The 22998-nt window shown below is 45.3% G+C and overlaps 1 protein-coding gene across 4 annotated transcripts in view; it reads left to right on the plus strand.

Annotated features, from left to right (window-relative positions):
* The first annotated feature begins 1492 nt into the window (after positions 1–1492).
* PCDH15 (protocadherin related 15) overlaps positions 1493–22998 on the plus strand; it is an 896179-nt gene continuing 874673 nt past the window's right edge. For 3 of the 4 annotated variants that reach the window (XM_076339470.1, XM_076339471.1, XM_076339472.1), the window contains exon 1: positions 1502–1539. The gene's annotated coding sequence lies outside the window, so the exon portion shown is untranslated. Of the gene's footprint in view, positions 1540–22998 lie in introns of all 4 variants that reach the window. The other variant, XM_076339474.1, reaches the window with a different exon arrangement.

Consider the following 22998-nt stretch of genomic DNA (forward strand, 5'->3'; position numbering starts at 1 on the left):
CACTTTAAATAGCTGCCATCCCATATTCCCACCTATGTCACTTGCTCTTGCTCTCCACAGTTGCACCATTGCAATAGTCTGTCTGTGGGGCCACTGCAAGAAATGAGATCAGGGAACCGATCCATGCTGAACTCAATCCAGAAAAAACAATAGAATATTTTTAACCTCAGTCAGTTCCCCATGGTGGCATGGGAGACTGACTTTTTAAGCCAGCCCTGAAAAAAGCCAACTGGACAGAACTCATTTTCTGAGCAATGCCCTACTCATGTTTTCACGTAAGCAAGTGTGGTGAGAACAGAAGCAGCATTCAGGTTGCTGGAGTCTCTGGCCAGCCCCAGTCTTCTGGGGATTTTATTGTTAAATAATTGTTCTTTGCATTCTGTACTGAGTGGAGGAGTCTGGCCTGGTCTACTGCATTGATCGTGGGCTCAAGCTAACACTCCCCCAAAGACAGGAGAAATTTCAGTGTGTGTGGTTTAGGTCACAAATATTGAAGTAAAATATTAAGAATGGCTGAGCCCCCAGTTCTCACAGGCTGCTGATCCAGCCTTTTTGAGATTTTTCTTAAGATAGTTCACCAAAAATCTCACATTTAAGCCTGCAAAGCTCACATATTGAGGAAATGCTTATATTTAAAGCAAATAAACTACTATGAGAAAGCTCACGGGTCTCTATTGAAGTGCATGAGGATCTTTGCAAATATCTCGTTTGTAAAAACAAATGTGCAAATACAATTGGTGGAAGCCTCAGCAACACTTCTGGTAATGAACTGACACTATCTTCCCCCTTCAGCTGCTACAATTAATATTTATTTTTACTTCATGAAAATCATCCCCCTCATTAACTCCCCAGCCCATGCCAGCATCCCCAAACTAATCCCACTTATAGAGTTCATACCTGTGGCAGCTCACCGCTATTTCTATTTCAATTAAGCTTGCATGTTTTTTTTTTCCTCTAACGAGGCAAACTAAAGTAAGTGTGTATCTTTGTGCATTCCCATAAGCGGATCTGCTTCTGAGGTTAGGAAGCATACACAGCGTCCACGAAGTGTGTTGCTTGCTTAAAAGTCCGCCACGGCCGGTATTTAAAGCCGCGACTGGGGGTGCCGGGGCATAGGGCGCTCCGCCGGCGGGACCCGCCGCGCCGGGCTGGCTGGAGGGAAGGCGGCCGCAGCAGCAGCAGCCGCCCGCTGTCTGCGGCTGCAATTCATCGGCCCTCCGAGCCGAGAGGGGGGCACAATCCGCCCGCGTTTGACAGTCCTGCCGCCTCGCCTCGGCACCGCTCGGCTGCCACCCACCCAGGTTTCCGAGGCCCAGCGCTGAGCGGCGGGGAAGGAGGAGGCGGCGGAGGAGGGGGAAGAGGAAGGCCGGCCGGGGTCCGCCGGGTGGCGGCGCCGCCCCGCGGGAGCGGCTGCAGCTCGGTAACGCCGCGGCGTTGAGCGGCGGCAGCGGCGCGTTTGCCCGCGGGGCCGGAGCGGGTGGCGGCTGCGGGGAAGCGCTGCCCCGCCCCGGGCTGTGGTCAGAGGGCACCGAGGCGGAGGTGAGGAGCGGGACGGGATCGGATGGGATGGGGGAGCCCCGTGGCGGGTCAGTGGACCTTAATGTTGAGGCCGCCCGACTTGGGGAGCCGGAGCCCCGCGCGGGAAGGAGTAAAGACGTTTGCTCGAGTAGCTTCTGGTACCAGTTTGGGGGCAGCGAGCGCGGCTGGGGTGAGAGGCTCTGATGGGGTGAATACTGCTTAAATGGCGCTGTCCAGGGGAGAAGCACTTAAATATAGTAATAGTTGACGGCATCCCGTTTGCCGGGGGAGACCTCGCATTAAACTCTTTGCTCCTTTTCTAATATCCAGAATGTTTAAGCTGAGTACTCTAGAAATTTAGTCTGAGTCCTTCTGAAGGCTGGGTTTAGTTAGTAGGATTCCAAACGAATTAGCAGGCTCATCTGAAAATCCTTGGGAAACTCAGATTTTATTCAGCTTCTGTGCGGAAAATTTGTGGTTCATAAATCTACTTTAACGTTTGGATCTGAGATGATATTGAGACAGTAAAGATTTACATGGTCATCTTCACCTGAAAGGTCAGGAGTTATTTTCCTTTTTAAAAGGTTTTGCAGAAAGCTGTTGTTGGTTTAGCTGATGGAGTTGCCTGCAGCAGTTTAATGAGGGAGGAGCGCAGGTGAACCCAATAATGGGATTTGAAGGCAAGAGGGGAGGGGAGTTTGGTGTCATTAAAGAAGCAGGCTAGGGTATTGTGTTCACTTGGTTAGCGCTGCTTAGGAAAGCTCTCTTCCGGGTGCGTTGGGGCACAGGAGTGTCTGTCCTGTCCCATCTCGGAGATGAGTAGAGGGGGTACTGTGAAAAAGTGAACGTTTGCATTTGAAACCAGCGGTATTTTAGCTGCTGCTGCTGCTCACCTGTGAGGGGTCTTTCCCTTGCATTGGTGCTAAATGGCTGAATCAATTTGGAGTTTGTTTACTAAGAAATTAACGTATATACTTCTTTAAGGTTACACCCAGAGGTTTGCCATTGCAGGGCCTCTTGTGTTCCTGCAGCAGGTGCAATTCGCCGCAGGTTTATGTGGGACCTTCTCGGGGGCGGAGCGGGAGCCCGCAGCGGGGCTAACCCTGCGACACCAAGAGCGAACCGGACAGCCAACAGGTCCCCACGGTGTTGATTCACCACCTGAAACTTTTTACGCTGAATTCAGATGGGTGGTAGGTGAGACATTCATCCTCCCAGGAAAAAGGCCTACAGGTGGCATTTGGGGATAAGGCAACGCTAGCAAATACATAGACTTAGAAGCCGAAGCGCGTCGGTCCGGAGTTGGGATCAGTAAGTGCCGAAAGTGGTTTTGACGGAGGTTTTCTTCCTGGTGCCGCGGAGCATCTGCCCGCATGGCCAAGGCGGGGTGCGCCAAAAGGGAGCGAAACGCAGGCGGGCGCAGCGAGAGGGAGCAAGCCCCAGAGCCCGGCGCGGTGCCGAGCCCGCCCGGCGCGGGCGAAGCAGCGCGGTGGCCGTGTCTCCCGTATGCTTCCCTCCCTGGATGTGCTCGCCGTGGCTGGGGGAGGGCTGCTGGGGGAAGGGGGACAGCAGGGCTGCGAGGCATTTGGTTGCTCCATCCCGGAGAAGGAGGTTGCAGGGATGCCCGGAGCTGTCACAAATGCTTGCTTCCCTCCCTCCCACCCCCCCTTTTCTCCACCACCACCCCCTTCCTCCCTTCCTCCCCCCCCCCCCCGATTCATAAAACGCGGAGCGGGGAGGCGGGCAGGAGCAGCCCCTCAGCCGCGGCGTAGCGCTTTCACCGCGCTTCCCTAGCCGGGAACCGCGGCAGCGGTGAGCTTGCAGAGCTCCCTGGCCCCCTCTGCTGGGGGGGCAGCGGCGGCGCCGCTTCCCCGCTCCCCCTGCAAGCCTCAAAGTTTTTCTCCCGCCCCTGCGCGGCCCCACCGCAGCGCCGCCGCCGCGCAGCCAGCCGCAGCCAGCGTTGGCCAGCGGCAGGCAGAGAGGCGGCGGCGCTGCCCCCGCTCGGACCCGGCGGTGGCGCAAGCCGCCCCCGCGGGCCTCGCTGCGAGAGGGCGGCGGCCCCCGCGCCGTCCCGCTCCCCGCCGCGGCGGAAAGTTTCCCAGAGCCTGGCGGAAGGGGGTAAGTCGGCGGAGAGGGAGGCGCAGGTGAAATTGCCGCGGGGCGGGCTGGACCTGTGCTGTCGCGGCGCGTTGGGCTGCCCCAGCCCGGAGACTCCCCACCCTCCTGGGGCTGGGTCAGAGCTCCGCGGCCAGAGCTGGGAGAGCCTCCTCCGGCGAGGATAAACACCCATCTCCTCTCCTCCTTCCCCATCGGTCCCCGCCGCCAAGCAGAGGAGAAACGGTGACCTCAAGTATTGTCGTATTGCTTTAAAATGTAGGGTTAATTTGAAAGGGCTGGTGGAAGAAATGCGATGTTTAGACTTTAATATCTGCCTATGGTAATCAGTAAAATAAATGAACCAGTTAGTATTCTGCTCCTGTAATACTTGGCGTGGGGGAGAGGCTGCTGTTACATCTCATTTCCGAGCTCATTTGGGGGAAGCGGAGTGATGCTGGGTGCCTTATCTCCTGCCGTTTCCCGAGTGCCTCAGCCCTTCAGGCATCGGGGAGTCCTGCGGAGGGGAGAGGGGAAGCTCCTTGCCTCGTAACTGTAAAGCTGCGGGGAGACACCTTCTCGGGCTCAGAAAGCCCTGTGAACGCTTTAGGAGTGGGATTGCAGCAATGGACTGAGAGCGGAATCAGCAGGGTGACCCTGGTCCCCCGACTCCTGGTAGGTGATGTGACTCTGATGCCTGCCTCTTGCACACCCCAGTGATTTTATCTTTCCCTGTGGCTGATCGGAGCTGTGTGTTTGAAATGTTGCACTAACTTGAGAGATGCAAGGTGAAGTCAGCCTTGTGGGCTGGAGCCTGAGGAATACGACATTACCTTTGGAAGAACAAGATAGGCGTGTGGGTGGTGTCATCTGGGGGCACATGCTGGGAGAGGCAGACACCTGCTTTCCAGACCCTTTACATGTTTCAGCAGTGGCCACTAATGACAATTGTGTAGATGTCCATTTAGAGTGAGGTGTGCGGTGGTTGGAGGGGAGGTTAGATGTAAGTCAATTCACATTGACTCATTTAGACTCCACCGAGGTGGGGGGGAACCCCCTGCGTTTGCAAGGCAGGTTGCTCCCATCTCCCATCATTAAAAGTTAAGGTGGAAACATTTCCTTGTTTGTTCCCACCCACCCCCCTGATGGGAGGAGGTTCATGACATGTAAAATTCTCAGGCTGCTCTTTGGGGAGTCTGCAAATTAAGTGAATACGTTTTTCACTTTGAGAACTGTTTTGCATTCTGGTGGTTGGAAACTGAGGAAAAAGAAAGATTTAAAAATAAAATCAGACTGTATAGTTGAAGTGGTAAAGGAAATGTTCTCAAGATCCCACGTAGCAAGCTGGGAATGAATGCAAACTGTTCCTGCTCTGTACTTCTTCCAAATTCAGTTCTCTCTGAAAGATGCTATCTCCTCCTGCTTCCCAGCAAAGCCCAATCTGCATGGCTAGTCAATCATGTAGTGTAAATGACATGCTTTTTCTCAGCCTCCTAAAAAGGCAATGGGAACTTGTTGGTACTGCAGCAGGAGTGACAGTCTGGTCACATGCATAACCCAGTGTGTACAGTAATGGTGTGGAAATCCACCCTGCCTTAAACTTTTTGGTGTGTCACGAAGCTTCACAAAATTTGAGGCAGGTTACTTCTGAATCGGGGACTACTGCCTCTACCCTCTTGCTTCAGCTGCTGTTGATCTGGCAAGCCCCATTATGCCACCCTCTGGAAGGTACAGTGACTGTAGTTGGCATACGTAATTTTCAAGAGAAAGACCATGGACTGGTAAAGGAATACTTAGAGTCAGATCAGGCTTGCTTAAATGACTATCCAAAGTTTAATAGTGCAGCTTTGCACATCCTGCTATGATAAGTACTTTTTCCTGTAACTTTCAAATGACAATATGTACATGTATTTGGAAAAGTGTGAGAGTGTCTAATTCCTTTATTAAAATGGGAATAGTTACTGGAGCAACCTCCTAAACACCTTTAAAGGTGAGTACTAATTCAACATGCATTTTGCAGATAAAGAGTTTCAATCAGCTTTTTGAGAACGTAGCTATTGTTTATTGGTCCACCATCCACCAACTAAGCATCATACCAGTTGTGTAAATGTGTGCGTGGGTTTCTTAATTCTGGTCTTTAGGCACAGATTTTTCTATGCCCTAATGGAATTCTGAAGCACAAAGTCTGTTGAGTTGCTGCATTGTGTATCCGTAATGTGTATGCGTTTGTTACTTTGTAGGATAGCTTGGAGATGTCAGCATGTTGGTGTCTATTTGCAGGGACAGCTACACCGCAGTGCTGGATGGGTGCGTGGGAACCATACTGCAGGGTTGTGTTGCACTTCAGAAGCAGATACAGGACTGAATTAGGGAATGTAGAACTTTACTAGGGTTGATTTAAGAGCATGGATATCAGACAGGAGTTGGAAGTTGGCTCAAGTTCTTTTCCCTAAATTTTAAAAATAAATCTTAGGTAAGTTCCTTATGTATTGCTACTGGGACCTGTACACTTCAGGAGCTACATTTGTACTTAGTGGGGCGCGTTCTTAAAAAGTAGGATCCTTCAGGTTTCCCTCTCTTATTGCTCCTTTCCTTCTTCCCATGCCTTAGCAGCCTGATACGCATGGAGATTTACCACTGAACTCTGTGATTTTAAGTCATTTGTGAACAACTTCAAACACGGGGCATAATTTGTTGCTAAAACTCTGCTCATTGTTAGCAAACAGGTGAAGGAAACAAAACCAGTAGCTTTACACTTTTCCTTTAAGGGAGTTAGTCAACTTTTGGAAACAATTTGGCCTTAGTTAAAATGCTCTTAAACAGGAAAATAGTATGAATGTTAGCTTTCCTTTTTTTGTTTTGTTTTTATGTTTGTGCTTGCATCAGAGCCTCTATCCAGCTAAGTATCAAAATCTGAAAATAGGAAAGTGAATTCTGATCTCAGTTCAGCTGTAACAGTAAGTCTGATATAAAACCCATTGGTTTGGCAAACCAAACCTTTTTACCTCCTGAAGGTGGCTTTTGGATCTTCATCAGAACTTCAGGTAAACTTAATAGAACTCTGGAAAAATGAGGCATTGCTTTTGTGTGAACCAGCTGGTTTTCTCCTAAACTTAGAGTGCGTAGCTGAAAACTGAACGAATAGCCAATTAACACATAATTCTCAGTACTTAAAGCATGCGAATGGGTAACTCTGACTAGTTCAAGCTTGAGATCTGGATCTAGCCAAAAGGCTGCTTGAGACTTAAAACCAGGTTTGCTAGTTCTGTCCTATTAATAATTTATGAATTCAGTATGTGAACCACAGAAAACAATAGTTACAGTGGAAGGGATTATTGCTCAAAATCCTGCAATCAGAGCTTCCTGTTTTAATTAAAAATAACTGATCAACTGATTGATGAAGGGAAGAAAGTACCTTGCAGGTATATATTGTTCATTTTGCTGCTACTAGAGCATTCTATCTTATACATTTGTTGATATGAAATCTTTTGGGGAAGGACACATGGAGTGCCTAAAGAGCTTGTAAGAATACAACAGAGCAGGCTTCTGGGAGAGAAGATGCTCCTGCAACTTCGGATGCTTAGGTGGTTTATTATAAGGGACTTTACAATAAATACTAACTCAGCAGTAATTGGATTTGATTTGTCTTTTTGGCAGTTCAGGCAGTTGGTATAATCCTATTGGTGGGGGTTTTATGTGTTTTCTAGCTGTTAGGATTACATGCTGTTCTTTGCATACCTGGCTGAATTTTTTTCAAGTTGTAACACAAAAGAAGTTAGAACAAGTGCTTTTAATCACTGATGACAAATCTCTGAGTAGGACCTAAGGTCATTTAAAATAGTGTCTGTTTTGTATATATAAAATCTATCTGACCTTTGTATGACACCTATACAGGCATAAAACATATAGCTTTGGGTGTGGGAGAGAGAAGGGTATTCTTTCTGGATTCACCTGAGGAGGGAAAGGCCATTAGAGCATTTGAGAAGGGTGACCTATAGCTGTAGAGTGGCTGCATTTGCCTTGGACCCCTGTAGATTCCCCTGTTGTGACAGACTCGACCTGGTCAGTGTGATTGTCCTGAATCCTTGGCCGATGTTAATAAGCTTTGTTGGAGGTGCCAGAATGCAGCAAAACCCAGCACTGTGAAGGGGGGGGATGAGCAAGGGAGCCAGCCCCCTCTGCTCTCTAGCCTGTATTGGAAATGCAGATGAAGGTTGTAATTGGGTTTCTTTGTTTTGTTTTGGGTTTTTTGGAGGAACTTTGTCTCTGCTGGGTAACTGTTTGGAGGGGTTTTTGAGGGCAATTAATGACCAAGGAGACTAGTGGCTTATCTCAATTAGGACACTGCAGCTGCGGTGACAGCATAGAGCAGTGAGGAGCCAGGTGCCAGTCAGGTGCTCTTACCTTGTGTATAAAACTCTTATCTCAGCTGTACTGGCTCATACTGGGAATAACTACTCTGAAGTAATGCTGTTATTGGGAGTTTACATTAACAGTGTCAAGATCGGAATCTTAGCCTAAAGGTGAACAGAGAAATCCTGGGCTTTTTCCTAATTTTACTTGAAACTTCAAACAAGCAAACCTTGCTGTAGTGGATGTTCGCCTGAGGAAGGGCCACGGACTGCTGTCTTTCTCCAGCCTATTTTGTCTAGCATCAAGAGAATGCCCTGCAACATAGAAAGACACAGTCTTGGTTCAAATGAATTCCCTAAAATAGTGCAGTCTGAAGGGCAAAGAAAAAAGAGAAACAGAGGAAAGTTCAAAGTAAACTGCCACAAAGACTGTGGTTATTTTCTGTCACTGGTGAAGTACTAGCTTCTTTTTTATTTAGTTCATACGTTAGAAAATGAAACGGAAATGAAACCTGAACAAACCATTTGAGATATCGGGAGAAGAAACTGAGTAAAAAGACAAAGCTGACTGATAAAAGCTGGTAGAAAGATTTTGGAAGGCGTTTGGGAAGGATGTAAGGAGAAAAATATTCCCGATAAAACAGCTTCAGGAGCCATCTTAGTAAAACAGTAGTGAGTCCTTTCTAACATGAAGATCATGTTTAAGCACTAAAACGCTGCTCTTGCTGAAGTGATTTAATTAGTGGGAGAGAAACATACAGCCCACTGCTTTTATCAGTGCTTTTATTTATTATTTTGGTTGTTAGGCAGTCAGATTTGGATAAGAATTTGTGGATAAAATAGCTTTGTTTTTCCGGACATACACATTAGCACGTTTCGAGTTAAACAAGCAAAAAAAGCCCCACAAAACATTTTGTGTAGAAAGTGGCTTAAGACCCAGGTTGTAAGACTGAATGTGTAAATAGCACTGCTTGAGGATCTGGGAGGGCTATGTGAGAAGGGTTGTTAGTATGTCCATTTTACAGACTTCTTATTGTAACTGACGAGCCTTCCTGCAAAGCCAGGTTATTGGTTGTCTCATTTACTTCATTCATGTGTTTCCTTGTCACATATTTTAAACAGAACAAAGATACTCCTTCTTGGTTTCCATTCAAATTATGGTTCAGTGAACGATTATTGGAGAGTTTTAGTGATTTATTCTTTTGGGTGACATGTAGAACTGCAGTCTTTTATTGCTCTGTCATTAAATTGTATGGTGCTTTTTACAAAAATACAAATGTTAATCCCAGCATGCCAGTGTAATTTGAATAGTTGATTGCAGCATTTTCTGTTTGCCTACAGTTTCCCCCTTACTGTATCTTGAGAAACAGTGCTTCTGTCTCAGTGGTTGCTGTCTTCCATCTGGCACTTGGTTGCATTTGGTAAGAGGGAGATACTCCTGTATAAGGCCTGGCTGTCTTGTGAGCTATCCCATGGGAATGCTCCATGAGTACTGCTGAGCTGCAGGCCAGTTCCCAGCCTTGTCTGCAGCAGCTCAGGGACAGCGCACATGGGTACCGTTGGTTCTGTGCCATCTTGCAGCACTTGCATGCCACCAGGTGATTGTTTGACTCCAGATTTCTGTTATATCTGTCCTATATCATAGGAATAGGGGAGCCATCTTATTTCAAAGCTAACACTTCTACTTAAATATAAGGATATTACTTGGACCAGCAGCTCCAAATTTTGCTGGCTGATGAACAGCAATATAGGGGTGATAACAGGCAGCATTGTGCTCTCTTCTTGCAGATCTCAGTATTAACTTCTTTGTAGGGGTATTTCCCTAGTCAAGCAAATGTAATGAGAGCAGGTCACTGTATGTTGCTTGCTACAAGAGCTGTTAAAATTTCAGTGATGTATTTTTAGAGTAATGGGCAGAATGTTTTTGTGAAGGATGTTCTTCATGACTCTTGTGGAGAAAATAAATGTCATAAACAGAGAAATTAATTATTCTCTGTCAGAAGTAGGGGAGAGATGCTTTAAAAAGCCCAACACTTGAGTATTCTGATGCTCTGGTTTTGGTGGTTTTGATAGAGCTTTCTCTTAACTGCATTTTGTGCGTTTTCTATAAACAACATATATGTGATTGTGTAACCTTAGAGCGCGGTCATTCTAGTACATAATGGTGACGAATATGCTAAGCCTCATAGACACTCCTAGGTCTGTCAGGGACAGCTATGGAGACTATTCCTCTGGGTTACCACCAGCTCAGATCTTCCAGGGTAGCTGTTTAAGCTAATCTGATTTTGTTTTATTGAAATGTGGTGGTAGTAGTAAGGCTGACTGGGAAACAGATCTTTGGGAGAGGTGAGTGATGAGAGTATGGGGATGAGCTGGGGAACTTTTCAGCTGAAGCTGGGAAAGAAACTTGTACCTGTTGGGCCAGCAGTTTCTTTCCAAATTGGCAGTAAAGTCACTGCATTTCAGTTCTATGCTAGTCCACACTTCACTTGGCAATATCCAAGTTACATAGCTAAGCATATATAGATATGTACTCGTTAACTAGGATGGTGTTTGAATTCTTGAGTACTATGGCAGTCACTTATTTCCAAGAGTCTCCACTGAACAGACCTGTGCTTCATCTAACAAGCTGAATTTATAGCTTATGAAGATTTTCTTAATATTTTTTTTCCAGTTTTTACACTTGGGTAATATCAAAGCTTGAAATAACTTACTTGGAAATCTTTGGTGTCTGGTGGTGTATCCGACCATGTGAAATAACTTGTGTCTCTATTCTCTGCTGTTGTCTGCAAACAGAAGTTGCAAGTTGGAGGAAAGAAAATATTTGTGAGATAGCACAATGAAAGTAATTAGAATATAGTATATTTTATTTTTATTGTTACATCTAAAATGAGTGTAAACACAAGCTAGAAATGAAACCCACACTAATGGAATTATGTATTGACAGCTTAAGTGCCATGTGTATGACAAGGAAAAATGAACAACTTAAAGGCAACATTGTATTTCTGCTTTGAATTTTGTTTTTATTTTTTAGTCTCTGTCAAAGAAAAGTGGTAGATGGGTGAGCATTAAATGAAAACCTATATAGTCTTAAAGTATTAATAAAGTAATATTTGGTTGTCATGTCATAGAAACATGAAAGTCTGGTTTTAGTCTCTGTGCACTGTAAAGGCTTGGTTTATGTAGTACTTGCATATTCATGTGTTCTTGTAATTATTGACTGTTACTTTGTGCAATCTATTAAGGCAATAATTGTTTCTTCCTTTCTTGCATCAGAACAATTCTCTGGGCCTGTGGTTTCTTTGTGGGTGGGGGGAAGGTCTGCTAAGAGAACCCCTGTACTGTATAGGAGGTGCTGTGAGAGGGTCATGATGAACTGCAAAGAAATTGTGTGATTTGGCATAGGTTTAACTGAAGCCTGCTTGCATGGCATGAATGGAAGTCTTGTCTTTGATTACACAGAAAGTAAATGCGATCTGTGATACAAGCCCACAACTGAGATTCAGCACATGGCCTCTTCCTAAAATATCTGAAAGTAAAATTCAGAATATCTGGGTTGTTTTGAAATAAACTAACCTGGTTTTAAGGCTTTAGTGAGTTTGTGATATTAAGAGTGTCCTGGACTACTTCATTTGTACAGGTCGCACATGCATGCCCTAGTCAGCCTTCTGTTGTCTGCTAATGAAGGTCTCTGCAATAGCGCTTGTTGCCTTTGAAGAAGCACCGACTGGTTTCTGAATCCGTTTAGCTTATGAGATCTTTAAGTTATTTAACATTCACAAATAGGATCTTTAAATGTCTTAATTCTGTTACTCATATGTCCACTGGCATAAATTTGTTCATAATAATAAAATTGCTGCAGTTCTGATAGTCGAGGAACTTTCCAGTACTCACTCATTTCACTTCACTTGGAGGGTTTTTTCCCCTGTAGGTCCCCAAATCAATCATAAGGCAGTAGATAATCTTATTCAGCAGCCTTCTTTTACTTCCCTTTTTTAATTTTTATTTTGGGTTTTTTTTTGTTTTTTTTTTTCCCTACCAGGATTTGAGAGCAATGCATTTCATGAGAATAAAACTTCCAGGTTTTGGGGGGCGGGGGGTGGGAGGTTCTTTTATCATTTAATGTGAAACAAGGTTATTTACGTAAGTACTTAACTGAATAAGACCTGAATAAATGCACCTGGTGAATTTCAGATGGTGGTTGTTTCAGGGTTTTGTTTTTTAAAACTGTAGACTCTTTATTAAAATGGGATTTATGACTGGTCAGCCATGGGGCAGAACTTGAGCTCATAAAAAATCTTTGTATTTTGAAAAACTCCAGAGAATAAGATACTGTTAACTTCTTTTGAAAACATAGTTGCCACTACACTTGGGAGCAGAAGCAGAATGTACAGCTTCCAGGAATTCTGCAGCATCCTTTGTCACAATATGGTATCTTCCTGTTTGACAGCCAACTCGGGAACCAAAGTAGAGGGAGGTAAAAGGCTGGTGGTGAGTGGTGTTTCTCCTTTCCTTAGCAGTTCATCTAGATTTATCTAGGGGCCTATCTGGATAAGGGAAGTTCAACAATATGGCAGCAACAGGAGGGTCAGAAAAGCTGACCTACTGTTGCGGTGGCCTTTTTTAATCTAGGAAGGTAGCCTGAAGTACACTGGTGGGACTGAAACTACTGAGTAGATGAATCAGATTGTTCATGAAATTTGTAATGGATTGAAGCTTCATCCACTGGCACTGCAACCCGCTTCCCTTTTTGCTTTGTTTGTTCCTGATTATAACTTCAAAGAGTGAAGCAGCGAAAGAGAGTGCCTGGGTTTGCCTCATTGAAGGTAAAGGACAGAGGATTATTGAAATTCCTTAATAACTCTCTTTTTTGGGGGGACAATGATATCCCTTTGAGTCTCTGATAACACTTCTATTCTAATATCTTTGAAGGCAGATTACAAAAAAAAAAAAATAATTTCCTAACTATTAAGGGAGTCTCAAACTAAAGGGAGCCATCCATCAGAGATATGGATGTTATGTCCTCTTGCCCTCCCACCAATTATCAAGATAGTGACAAGTTTGACTTGGACTGTCAACCACAGAAGGATGTCATCAGGGGCATGAAATTCCAGGTTCTTTCTGAAGATGTCCTTGTGTAACTTCTGTGGACAAAATTAGCAAATTATTTTGATGGCACAACAGGTAACTAAAATGTCAAGGCCTAGTGCAAAATTAAGTCGATCCTCTGTGGGGCATACACACCTAAGACAAGTTGGGGCTAAGAATTTGCATTTTGGGTAGAAAGTAGTAAGTTCAGGGCAATTGCTGGACTGTTTTGAGATACATTCTGAGCTGAATTGTGGCTGGCATTGGTTGTGCCAGAGTTAGTCCCTATGTGCTCTGTGGTGGTGGTGATTTGGTGGGGGCATGTAAAGCTGATGGAAGAAGTGTCATGTGGCTGGAAAATTTTTTCCTTGTAACTTTGCGTTTTCTAATATTAATACTACTGTAGAATTTTTCTATCTCGGTATTTTAGGGTGAAGCAAGTATTTAGCTTGTAGTTAAAACCAATAGCTCTAGTTCATCTAACAACTTTCTCTTGCCTCTGTACACAAATATGTCTCTGCCCCTGTGTCAGTAACATCTTCATGTTACTGGGGCTGTTGAAATACTTGAGCTGGTCTAGGAGATTTCCAGCCTCCTGAAATGAGCAGAACTGAAGTCACTCAGTAGGAAGAAAGTTCCTGATACAGGAGCAGCTAGTACCTAAGGTTCATCAAGAAATGTGGCAAGTGGGGTTGTGCAGTCTTGGAAAAATACTACCTTTCCGAGGCAAAATTGTAATGAATTGGTCTCCAAAGTTTATCTGTATCCATTTAGTGTCATCTGGAATTCTGCTTTTTGGGCTTCAATGTGAAACCACCTTCTGTTTCCCCTGACACAGGTACATACAGATGAATGATTGCATATGCTCCTGGTATTTCTAAGTAGACGGGCATTTATTTGTAATGCAAAAGAAATGAACATTTTCTTGAATTGACTGAGTGTAGTTGTAGGTACAGCACACAAGGAATTTAGTATTAAGACTGTGTAGATCCATCTTGTCAACAAACATTTGTTTGCAGTTCTTGTACTGCTATATATGATCTTTTAGCAAAATCAGTTACAGCTTAATATTACATGGAAAATTAAGAATAATGAAATCCATCACCAAGGTTATATTGCAAGCAGACAGGCTGAGATTATTGTTAGTGTGGTGGTTTACTTATAGCGATACTGTTTCCCTTTCATTCAGTCTCCTAATCAAATCTTAACATGAGGTTTGACATTTGCATGACATTCACATCTGTAGAAACACTGTTTCCTTTTCCCCATTGCTCAGTTTTCTTTGAATTAACATTATTCTCAAAGCAGTAGACTCTGAGGCGAGAGAGATTGTAGAAGGGAGCTGGTAAGAAATGATGACTGTAACACATTGGTAGTGTTCTCAAGGCTGGCTACAACTGTTTTAGACTTTTAGAGTGGTGGGAAAAGGCTTTAATCCACAAATTGGTAGCAGATAGTACCACAGACTTTTGTGCCACAGAAACTAACAGATTGCCTGTTTTTGGTCCCTTCATTGTTTTTAGCATAAGTGATTTTGCAGGGTTAAGAATAATGTGCTGCTTGTTGCTGGTATAGATTGCGTTGATGTGCTGACAGCAGTGTCATGTAGTTTCCTAGCAGCAGACTTAGGAAGTTACCATTACCCTCTGAGTGGTGCTTTTTTTTTTTTTTCCTTCTGCCCTCAGAAGAAAATGTACCATGGTGTATTCAAATGCAGTGAGGCCACTGAAGCAAACAACAGAGCGTTCTGCACTTAGGTTGCCTGCTGAAGCAGTTTCTTGCACTTGGTTATGGCATTTTTGGATGAGGCTGTGGGGCTCAAGAACTCAGGAAGGAACTTGCAGACTGGGATTACACCATACACCCTGGGCCAGTGCCTATGGGGAGCACCCACCTGGGCCTGACTGAGGGACGTGTGCTTGGTGGGGTGCTGAGGGGGGCCTTTTCCCCAGGGGGGAGGGATGGGGGTGGATGATACTGCAGCCAGAGGGCACCAGCCTCACTTTCTGAGCTGACTGGGGTGTTCAGGGACCTTGGAAACAGGGCAGGGATGAGATGTGCAGTGTCTTGTTCACAGCACCTCGGAGGTTGAGGTGCAATAGGAGCTCCAATAGCACATCTTGTTTTACATATTTTTATGTATATATCCACTCATGCATTCTTAAATGGTCTCTAGATCCTCCTAAAAGCCATGGAGAAGTTTTTAGGTTTTGTTCTGCATGCTCTGCTCAAATCAGAGCTGACAGACATGTATGAGCACAATGTGCATACAAGGGTTTATTGTTTTCCTGCAAAATGGTGGCATTCCTGGGCTGATGATGAGTTTGTTGCATGTAAAGGAACAGCTTAATGATATGTGAAATCTGAAGTAGCCACTGAAGGAGTGTAGCTGCCCTGAGCATTGCCAATACCAGTGTAAGAAGGATTAATCTACATTACTATATATATGTAAGATTTGTTTTCAGACATTACTAGTTCCCCAGTCTGATTGCCACAGCCTCTTCTGTGGAGCTGTATGCCAGTCTTGTCCTGCTGCATGCTTTTAAGTAACTGCATATATGTTTAAATCTAGTTCTTAACTTCATCATAACAATTTTGTCTGTCAAGTAAATTTAGAGGTCAAGTAAAACAAAGTGTATCTACTTCAAAAATATGCATCCAAATGCAGCTACTTAAAAAATAAAATCTATACGTTTCACAAATCACAGGGTCCAGAGTTGCTGTCAGTGACTTCCTCTCCTGTGGTGAGGATGGAACCATTTAGTTAGACGTTTTAACTGATCTATGTTATCATATTGCTTTTAGAAAAAACGCTAAATTCTGTGCAGCAGGTTTTTATAATGCATTTGTGTTTCATCACTTTAACATCTGTGCTTGCTGTTCTTGACTGTTACACAGAGGAAATTGTTTGAAAAGGCAGAGCTGTGGACAGAAAAGATTTTGTAGTCCCGCTTTACAATTGAGAGAGTGTTAAGAGGGTTCTGTGCTTTAACTACAGGAAGGTAGACCCTGCATATGGGACTGCCTACAGTGGTGTTAAATTATGTGTTATAGTAATGTAGAATTGGGGGTGTGGAGGGAAACCCTACAAAAACATGACTTGCTGCTGCATCAGATGGAAAGAAGTTTTAAACAGCTGTGCAGTATGAGTGTTTTTAATGCTGTTGAAATGATGTACAGTGTTAGAAATTGTCATACTGGTAATGAACTGTGACAAAAACATGAACTGCAATGTGGGTATTTTGGGTTAAATAAAGCATCCCAGTCTGTCCCGTATATAATTACAGGCAGACCATGTACTTGAATTTTTGTTAGCAACTGAAAGTAAGCTTTGCTGATATGAAGATCTGCTCATATATTTTGACTTTTTTTTTTTTCCCTCCCTGTCATGTCCCACCTGCAGGAAGGGGAGAGTGACTAAGGTCCGCAAATCCCCTCGGTGTGGATTAAGGTGAAATAACACTCAAGATCCAAACACGAACTCCAACTTTAATGGCATGAACACTTCTATAAGCATCAACCCTCTATGTCTTAATATATAATACAAGCTAAGCGGCTTTGTGAGGAGTTGAGGTAGGCCTTGTATTACTTAGCAACATCAAAAGCAGAGAGCAAGAAGGGGGGGAGAGAGAGAGGGGGAGAAAGAGAGAGCTGGGCAGCGGGGGGGGGGGGGGGGGAGAGAGAGATCACCAATCCTGTATCCAGCATCGGACCTGCCAACGGGGGGGTGTGGGTGTGGAGAGTGCTCCCAGGAGGCTCACGCGTGCCCCTATTTATTGGCTCCAGCCCAAGGTTTCTAGAATCTTCTCTCACCCCAGCTCCAGGAGTGGTTGAGACATTAGTCAGTCAAGGAGAGTGACACTGGGCCCCTCCCCACAGCTGGCTTCTGGAGTTTTCTCTGGGGGCACTGTCTGTGCTTACAGCACAGTCGCTTGGGCCTCGTCCCTTATACCACCCCATGGCTCAAACACTCAGAGGTCCTCTTCGATGGTGGTGATCTGGACATATCGCAGAGAGGAAGAGATAGAAGAGAAGGAGCGGCGAACCAGGCACCTCATTACAGCAAAGCCGATAGCTAGACTGATTTATATTAACAAAAGCATTGCTAAGGCTTCTATTATCCAATCCCACTATCCCGTAAGTCCAAGGCTTTTGAGCAAAGTTGAAATCCATGAGGCTGGGTTCCAATTCCCTTTCCAATCTCTCGGTAACATTGATTGGAACAAGTCTCCTGTCTTGGCTGTGATTTCCTGCATCTTCTGACAGGCTTCCTCAGTCGTGGTCGTAGCATTGTGTATGGTAACGCAGCATTCTCCAGCCGTATGGTTTAGCACTCCACACACACCTTGTTCTTTAACTAGCAGCATGTCTAAGGCTAAGCAGTTTTGTAAGGCCATCTTCGACACCTGCTGCACCTGTAAATTTAATTCCCCAAAAGCATGTGCAGTCCAATTACTCAAAACATGCATTTGCCAGGTTAAATTTTCTAACACAAACTGGTGTCTTTTAAGAGTTACATATGGGGTGAATGTATTTTCTAACATCAGAGATGTTGTCATGCCCCAGGTATAATAGTCAGGTATTTGGACTCCATGCACTGCCCACTCAGGTGAATTAATAAAATCAAATGTTTTGGAAGGGCCCATTGATGGAATCCCAATGGCACAGCATAAACCTGCCACTTCGTCTACATGTTAGGTGTGAGTACATCTTCCCATCTGAACATGCCCAAAAGGTACCTTGAGGGGCTGGATATTTAGCAGTGGAGCATGTTGATGGGTCATGAGATTCGGCTAGTTTGGCTTTCCCTTCCCACACAAGATTCCACTTTGTTTCATGGGTAAGCGTAATTCCACATTTTAACGCGGTTTCTTGATTGATAATGTTTCCATAACACATGGGATCTCCAGGCTTAAATCCTGGTACTGAGACATCCCAACAAATGCACATATCTCGGATAAAGATTCGCAGTTCTGGTACATACCAGGTTTCTATTGGTTCCCACGATAATGAGTCACAGCTAATTGTTTGTGAGCAATTCATTAGAGGAGTATTCTCATAGGGTAGGGGATCTATTTCTCGTGTATCAACTATGCTATCTGGGCTGGATAAGAAATGTTTAAAGGACCAAGCATATTCATAATGAGAACCATCATGGTGGGCGTAGCCACCCCATTTACTAGGAATTTGAATACATCAACCGGGGAAAAATGGGACATTATATTCGTGGTGTAGGGGTTCGCTGTGAGGTGGGGAGTCCCACCACCGTACCAGGTTACAGGGGATCTCCACCTCTCAGGGACACCATGTCCATTCCAGTACAAGATTGCAAGGGATCTTTACTTCCTGGGGACATAATGTCCAGTTCTTTCAGGCTGCGAAGGCAGCACTTGTAGTTCCCTTACAAAGTTGTTGCTTCCAACAGGTAGCATTCCACATGTCTCTCCAGGTCCTGTTAATTGGAAACAGGTAGGCCACTGGAGAAGGGTGTATACCAAGTTGTCCCACTATATTCTTGGAATGGGAATGAATCTGCTCCCCACAAACATTTTCCTTTCCCATGTGGATTTTGGATGCACTTTTGGTTTAGTAGCTCTAGCTTTGAATTTAGAATTCGTGAAAAATTTAACCAGATAATGGCAAATTTAAGTCCCACTGATGCGGATGTGGGGAGGTCCACACAAAGACCTTGGTCTGTTCGATTCCAGATTCGGGTAAAGCCAGTAATCAACTCCCATGCCAAGCTGGGTTGGTTATTCAAATTCCCAGTTGGTTGAAACAAGATTGTACATTCACAAAGTAAGAATATAAACTTCTCCCACACCATCTCTCTCTAGTAAAGAAATGGAGCAAGCTTAGTAAAATCAGACAAACAATGCAAGGAAAGACCCATTCAACAACCGAAAGCGTAAGTCCCACGGTGGGCTTCTGACAACCTGCAAAATATATTCATAAAGATGAACAATGATTGATAAGATGGGACAATCCATCGGGTATGGATTCGGTGACCCTTCTCATGTGCGTCGGTGGCCACCCAAGTATAGAGATTTAGCAGTTTTTTTAAGGTTAAAGGCACCGCTCCCACCGTTGGTAGGTCCACCAGAACGGGTTGTCCCAGATAATTGAGCGGATTCACCAGGTCTTTAGCCTCCCTTTTTCCAGGGAGTATGGACGGAGGCTTGGGGCAGAATGCGGTGAGTCGTGGGCACCCGTTAATTCCCCAGCAGCTATTAACTTTATATACTGCATCTGATAGTTGCTGTGCCCACCCATGTTCATGCGGTTTCAGAGCTTGCTTTAAGAGTCCGTTGGTGCGCTCGACAATGCCGTTTGCCTGGGGGTAGTTATGGGGTGTGGAAGATCCACTGTATTCCTTAGCTTCGTGCCCACTCTTGAACCACCCCGGCAGTAAAGTGGCTTCCGTTATCCGATTGGATTGATTGGGGTTTAGGTAGATAACTGAACCACGACTTTAAACCTTTTACAGTATTATCTCCCGTCGTACTGCTTCTGCATGGGTCAATCCCAACACCACTTCAACTCCTACTATTACATATTGTTTTCCTTCAGAGATCCGAAATGGACCAATGTAGTACACCTGCCAAGTGTCCCACAACCCTTTATTATCTCTTATGTGCAGAGGCGGGTCCTTAAGGGGGTTGTGCTCCCCTAATCGGGTGCGACATAAGCTGCACGCGGAAATAGTGTTACACAGCTCTCTGGTTACAGACCACCCTCTGCTAATTGCTTCCCTAAATAGATCTTTACTTCTGGATTGGCCTCATTTTATGTACAACCATTCCAACAGGTGTTCCCATTTTTCCCCCCTCACCTTCTACAGCCATTCCTGCTAAACAGGTTAATGAGTCCACCTGATTATTCAGAAGGTGAGCTGGGTGATTCCCAGCTTGGTGTGTGGCAACCCACCCTACTAGAAAGGGTTTCTGCTTGGCAATATTTAGGATTTCTTCCCATTTTTCTCGTTGCCACACTGGTACCCGATTGACCTCCCATTGATTCTGTTCCCAAAACGGGAGCCATTCAGTACATCCCTTGAATACAGTGTATGAGTCTGTGTAAATAAACACTGGTTCTTTTGTCTTGGCCCCTTTAACAACCACACTCCACACAGGTACCAATTCTCCCACTTGAGCACTTCCCTCCCCTTCTGTTACGATTCGGTTCCCAGAATCAACATGCAGGGCTACCGCCCGATATTTCCACATCTTTCCCTCTCTCCTAGAGGACGCGTCAGTGAACCATATGTTTTTCTGGTGGGGGTTGAATGGAGGGGCAAGTTTTATATAAGAGGGGGGTGGTCCCTGGTTTGGTTGGTTGTCAGGAGGTTCTTGTACTTGGAGTATTTTAGGTGCTCCCTCCTCTATCTGGTGTGTATGGCAGTAATGATCTAATTGTGCATACCACTTTCTTATTGTCTCTCACTGTGCACCCCCCGCAGGGGGTGGGGTTCCGGCCAGTACTGGCTTCAAGACCTTAAAGGGTCCTTGAAGAATGATTGGTTGTTGCAGTATGATTTTTTTCAGCTTCCTGTAGGGCTAAACTCACCACAAAGACGCCCTTCTCCCAAACTGAGTAATGCTTTTCTGCATCTTTGAAGCTGCGTGAGTAAAACCTGATGGGACAGGTCGGACCTTCCGGTCCACGCTGCCATATATGTATAGACAGTCTGTAGACTGTGAAACCCCATTCAATATAAAGCGGGTCTGTTGGGTGTATGGGCCCCAAGGCCTGATATACCCCAGCCTCAAAGATTAACAACTTTAAGGCTTCTTCATGGATGGGGGTCCAGTCCCAGGTGGCCCTCTTGCGAGTTAAATCATAAAGGGGGCAGGCTATGATGGAGAAGTCTGGGATATGCTTTCTCCAAAATACCAATAAGCCTAGGGCATGTTGCAGCTCCTTTTTATTTCCCGGCATCCGTACTCGTTCAAGGGTAGTTAAGGTTTCGGGAGGAATACACACTGTTCCTCCCTTCCACCAAATACCCAGGAACTTTACCTCGGAAGATGGGAGCTGTACCTTTTCTGCCGGAATCTGAAGCCCCAAATTTTGTAGGTGAGTAATTATCTTAGTTTGGGTTTGTCCCACCGCCATGGCATCAGAGCCGCTGATCAATATATCGTCGATATATTGATATATTTTGACCCCCTCTCGGGGATTGACTCGGGCAAGCTCTTGTGCCAGTGCAAAGTGAGCAATGGTCGGCGAATGGTGATATCCTTGGGGGAGGCGTGTGAAGGTGAATTGCACACCTTCCCATGTAAAGGCGAAGTGATCTCTGTCTGCTTCCTGTAAGGGGACCATAAAAAACATACCTTTCACGTCAATGGTTGCTAAAATTTGGTGGACTTGCTCCTGTATAGTTGCGATTAATTTGGCCATGTTAGGCACTGCAGCTGTCAAGGGGCCCGTGTTGGCATTTAAATGCCGATAATCCATTGTCAATCACCATTTTCCATTGGGTTTATGGACTGGCCATACCGGGGAGTTATAAGGTGAGTGAGTGGGGATGATTATCCCTTGTTCTTGCTATCGCAGGAGCTATTCCCTTCCTTGCTCCTAATGGTAGGGCATAGGGTTTTACATTAACAATTTTGGAGGGGGAGAGCACGGGTGCCGATTGTAAAAGTCTTATGAGAGCTGCAGGGAGTCCAAATTTCCAATCTCTTCCCTTTGACTCTACCCAGGCTCACCCTTCAATACATCAAGTCCCAAAATATTCGTAGGCAATATACCCAGTATCATCGTAACCTCAATAGGGGATGTGTCCCCTGGCAACCAGCACTTGACTTGAGCTGTGGGCTGTGGTTTGAAGTTTCCGAACACATCCATGACCCAGATTTGCTTTTTGTTAGTGACTGTACCATTGCGGTTAGCAACGTCTGCCTGAAGTGCTGACATTTGAGCACCTGTATCTACTAGGAATGTAATGGGGGTCTTAAAGGGACCGAGGGGAAATGTTATCAACAGGTCCCCTTTACTATTTTCTGTGAGCCTTCTTAAATGGACCCACTGGCCATCCCCTGGCTCGCTTACTGGGGACGGCGCGTCCAGTTTCCCATTCCCAGGCCAATCAAATCCTTTTCGGGGGCGGTAGGAGTCTTAGAGGCAATCATTGCCTTATTGTCAAATTGGGGTTCTGCCCTCATACTCTCCCGAGTGGGCTGGTCAAATTTGGGGGGCATTTTCCTTTTGTCTTTCCAGGCTCAGATGAGTTTTCCTAAGGCCATAGTGGGCATACCATCCATTACATCCCAGGGAATCCCCTTTTCGATTCCCTCAGCCCACAATAGGTTTCTCTTTGCCCCCAAGGTTCACGCGAGGGGCGGGGGTCAATTCTCCTCCTGTTCCGCTCTCTGCACCCCAGTTTTCAATTTTGTGGCTCCCCCCATGATTCCCATCCTCCTACCATAATTTATTAACTCTTGGGCTACTTCGCCCCAAGTCATGGGCCCTCCTCGGGCTTGTCTCCCTCCTCATGGGGCTAGTGCGTCCCACAAGCGGTCTTGCAGTTGCACTGCATATAGTTTCAAGGAATTGGGTAAACCTCGGATTAGGGGAGTCATTCTGTCGGGGTTAGCAATTAATAACATTGGGGAAGGTTGTTGAGGGACCAGACGCCTATCATGCATTAATTGAAGACAAGCAGCCTTTTGCAGACTCTCGATCAAGTGGTTTGTGGTTGGGGTTTCAATACACACGGGATCTCCCCCTTCCAAGGGGTCTAGACCCCCTGCCCAATAGGCAGCTTGCTGGGTTAATGACCACGGCTCCCTGGGGTCATCGGTAGTTAGGAAAACCCCTGGCCCCCAGTACCCCTGGGCCTCGTCTTCTGACAACAGGATTTGGTCACCACCGGTTAGCGATACCCTCCATACATATTCCGTTTCAGTTTCTTAGGCCAATCTAGTGTATTTTTCTTGAA

Source organism: Aptenodytes patagonicus, chromosome 5 (assembly GCF_965638725.1).
Source record: "Aptenodytes patagonicus chromosome 5, bAptPat1.pri.cur, whole genome shotgun sequence".
In the NCBI taxonomy this organism is placed as follows: domain Eukaryota; kingdom Metazoa; phylum Chordata; class Aves; order Sphenisciformes; family Spheniscidae; genus Aptenodytes; species Aptenodytes patagonicus.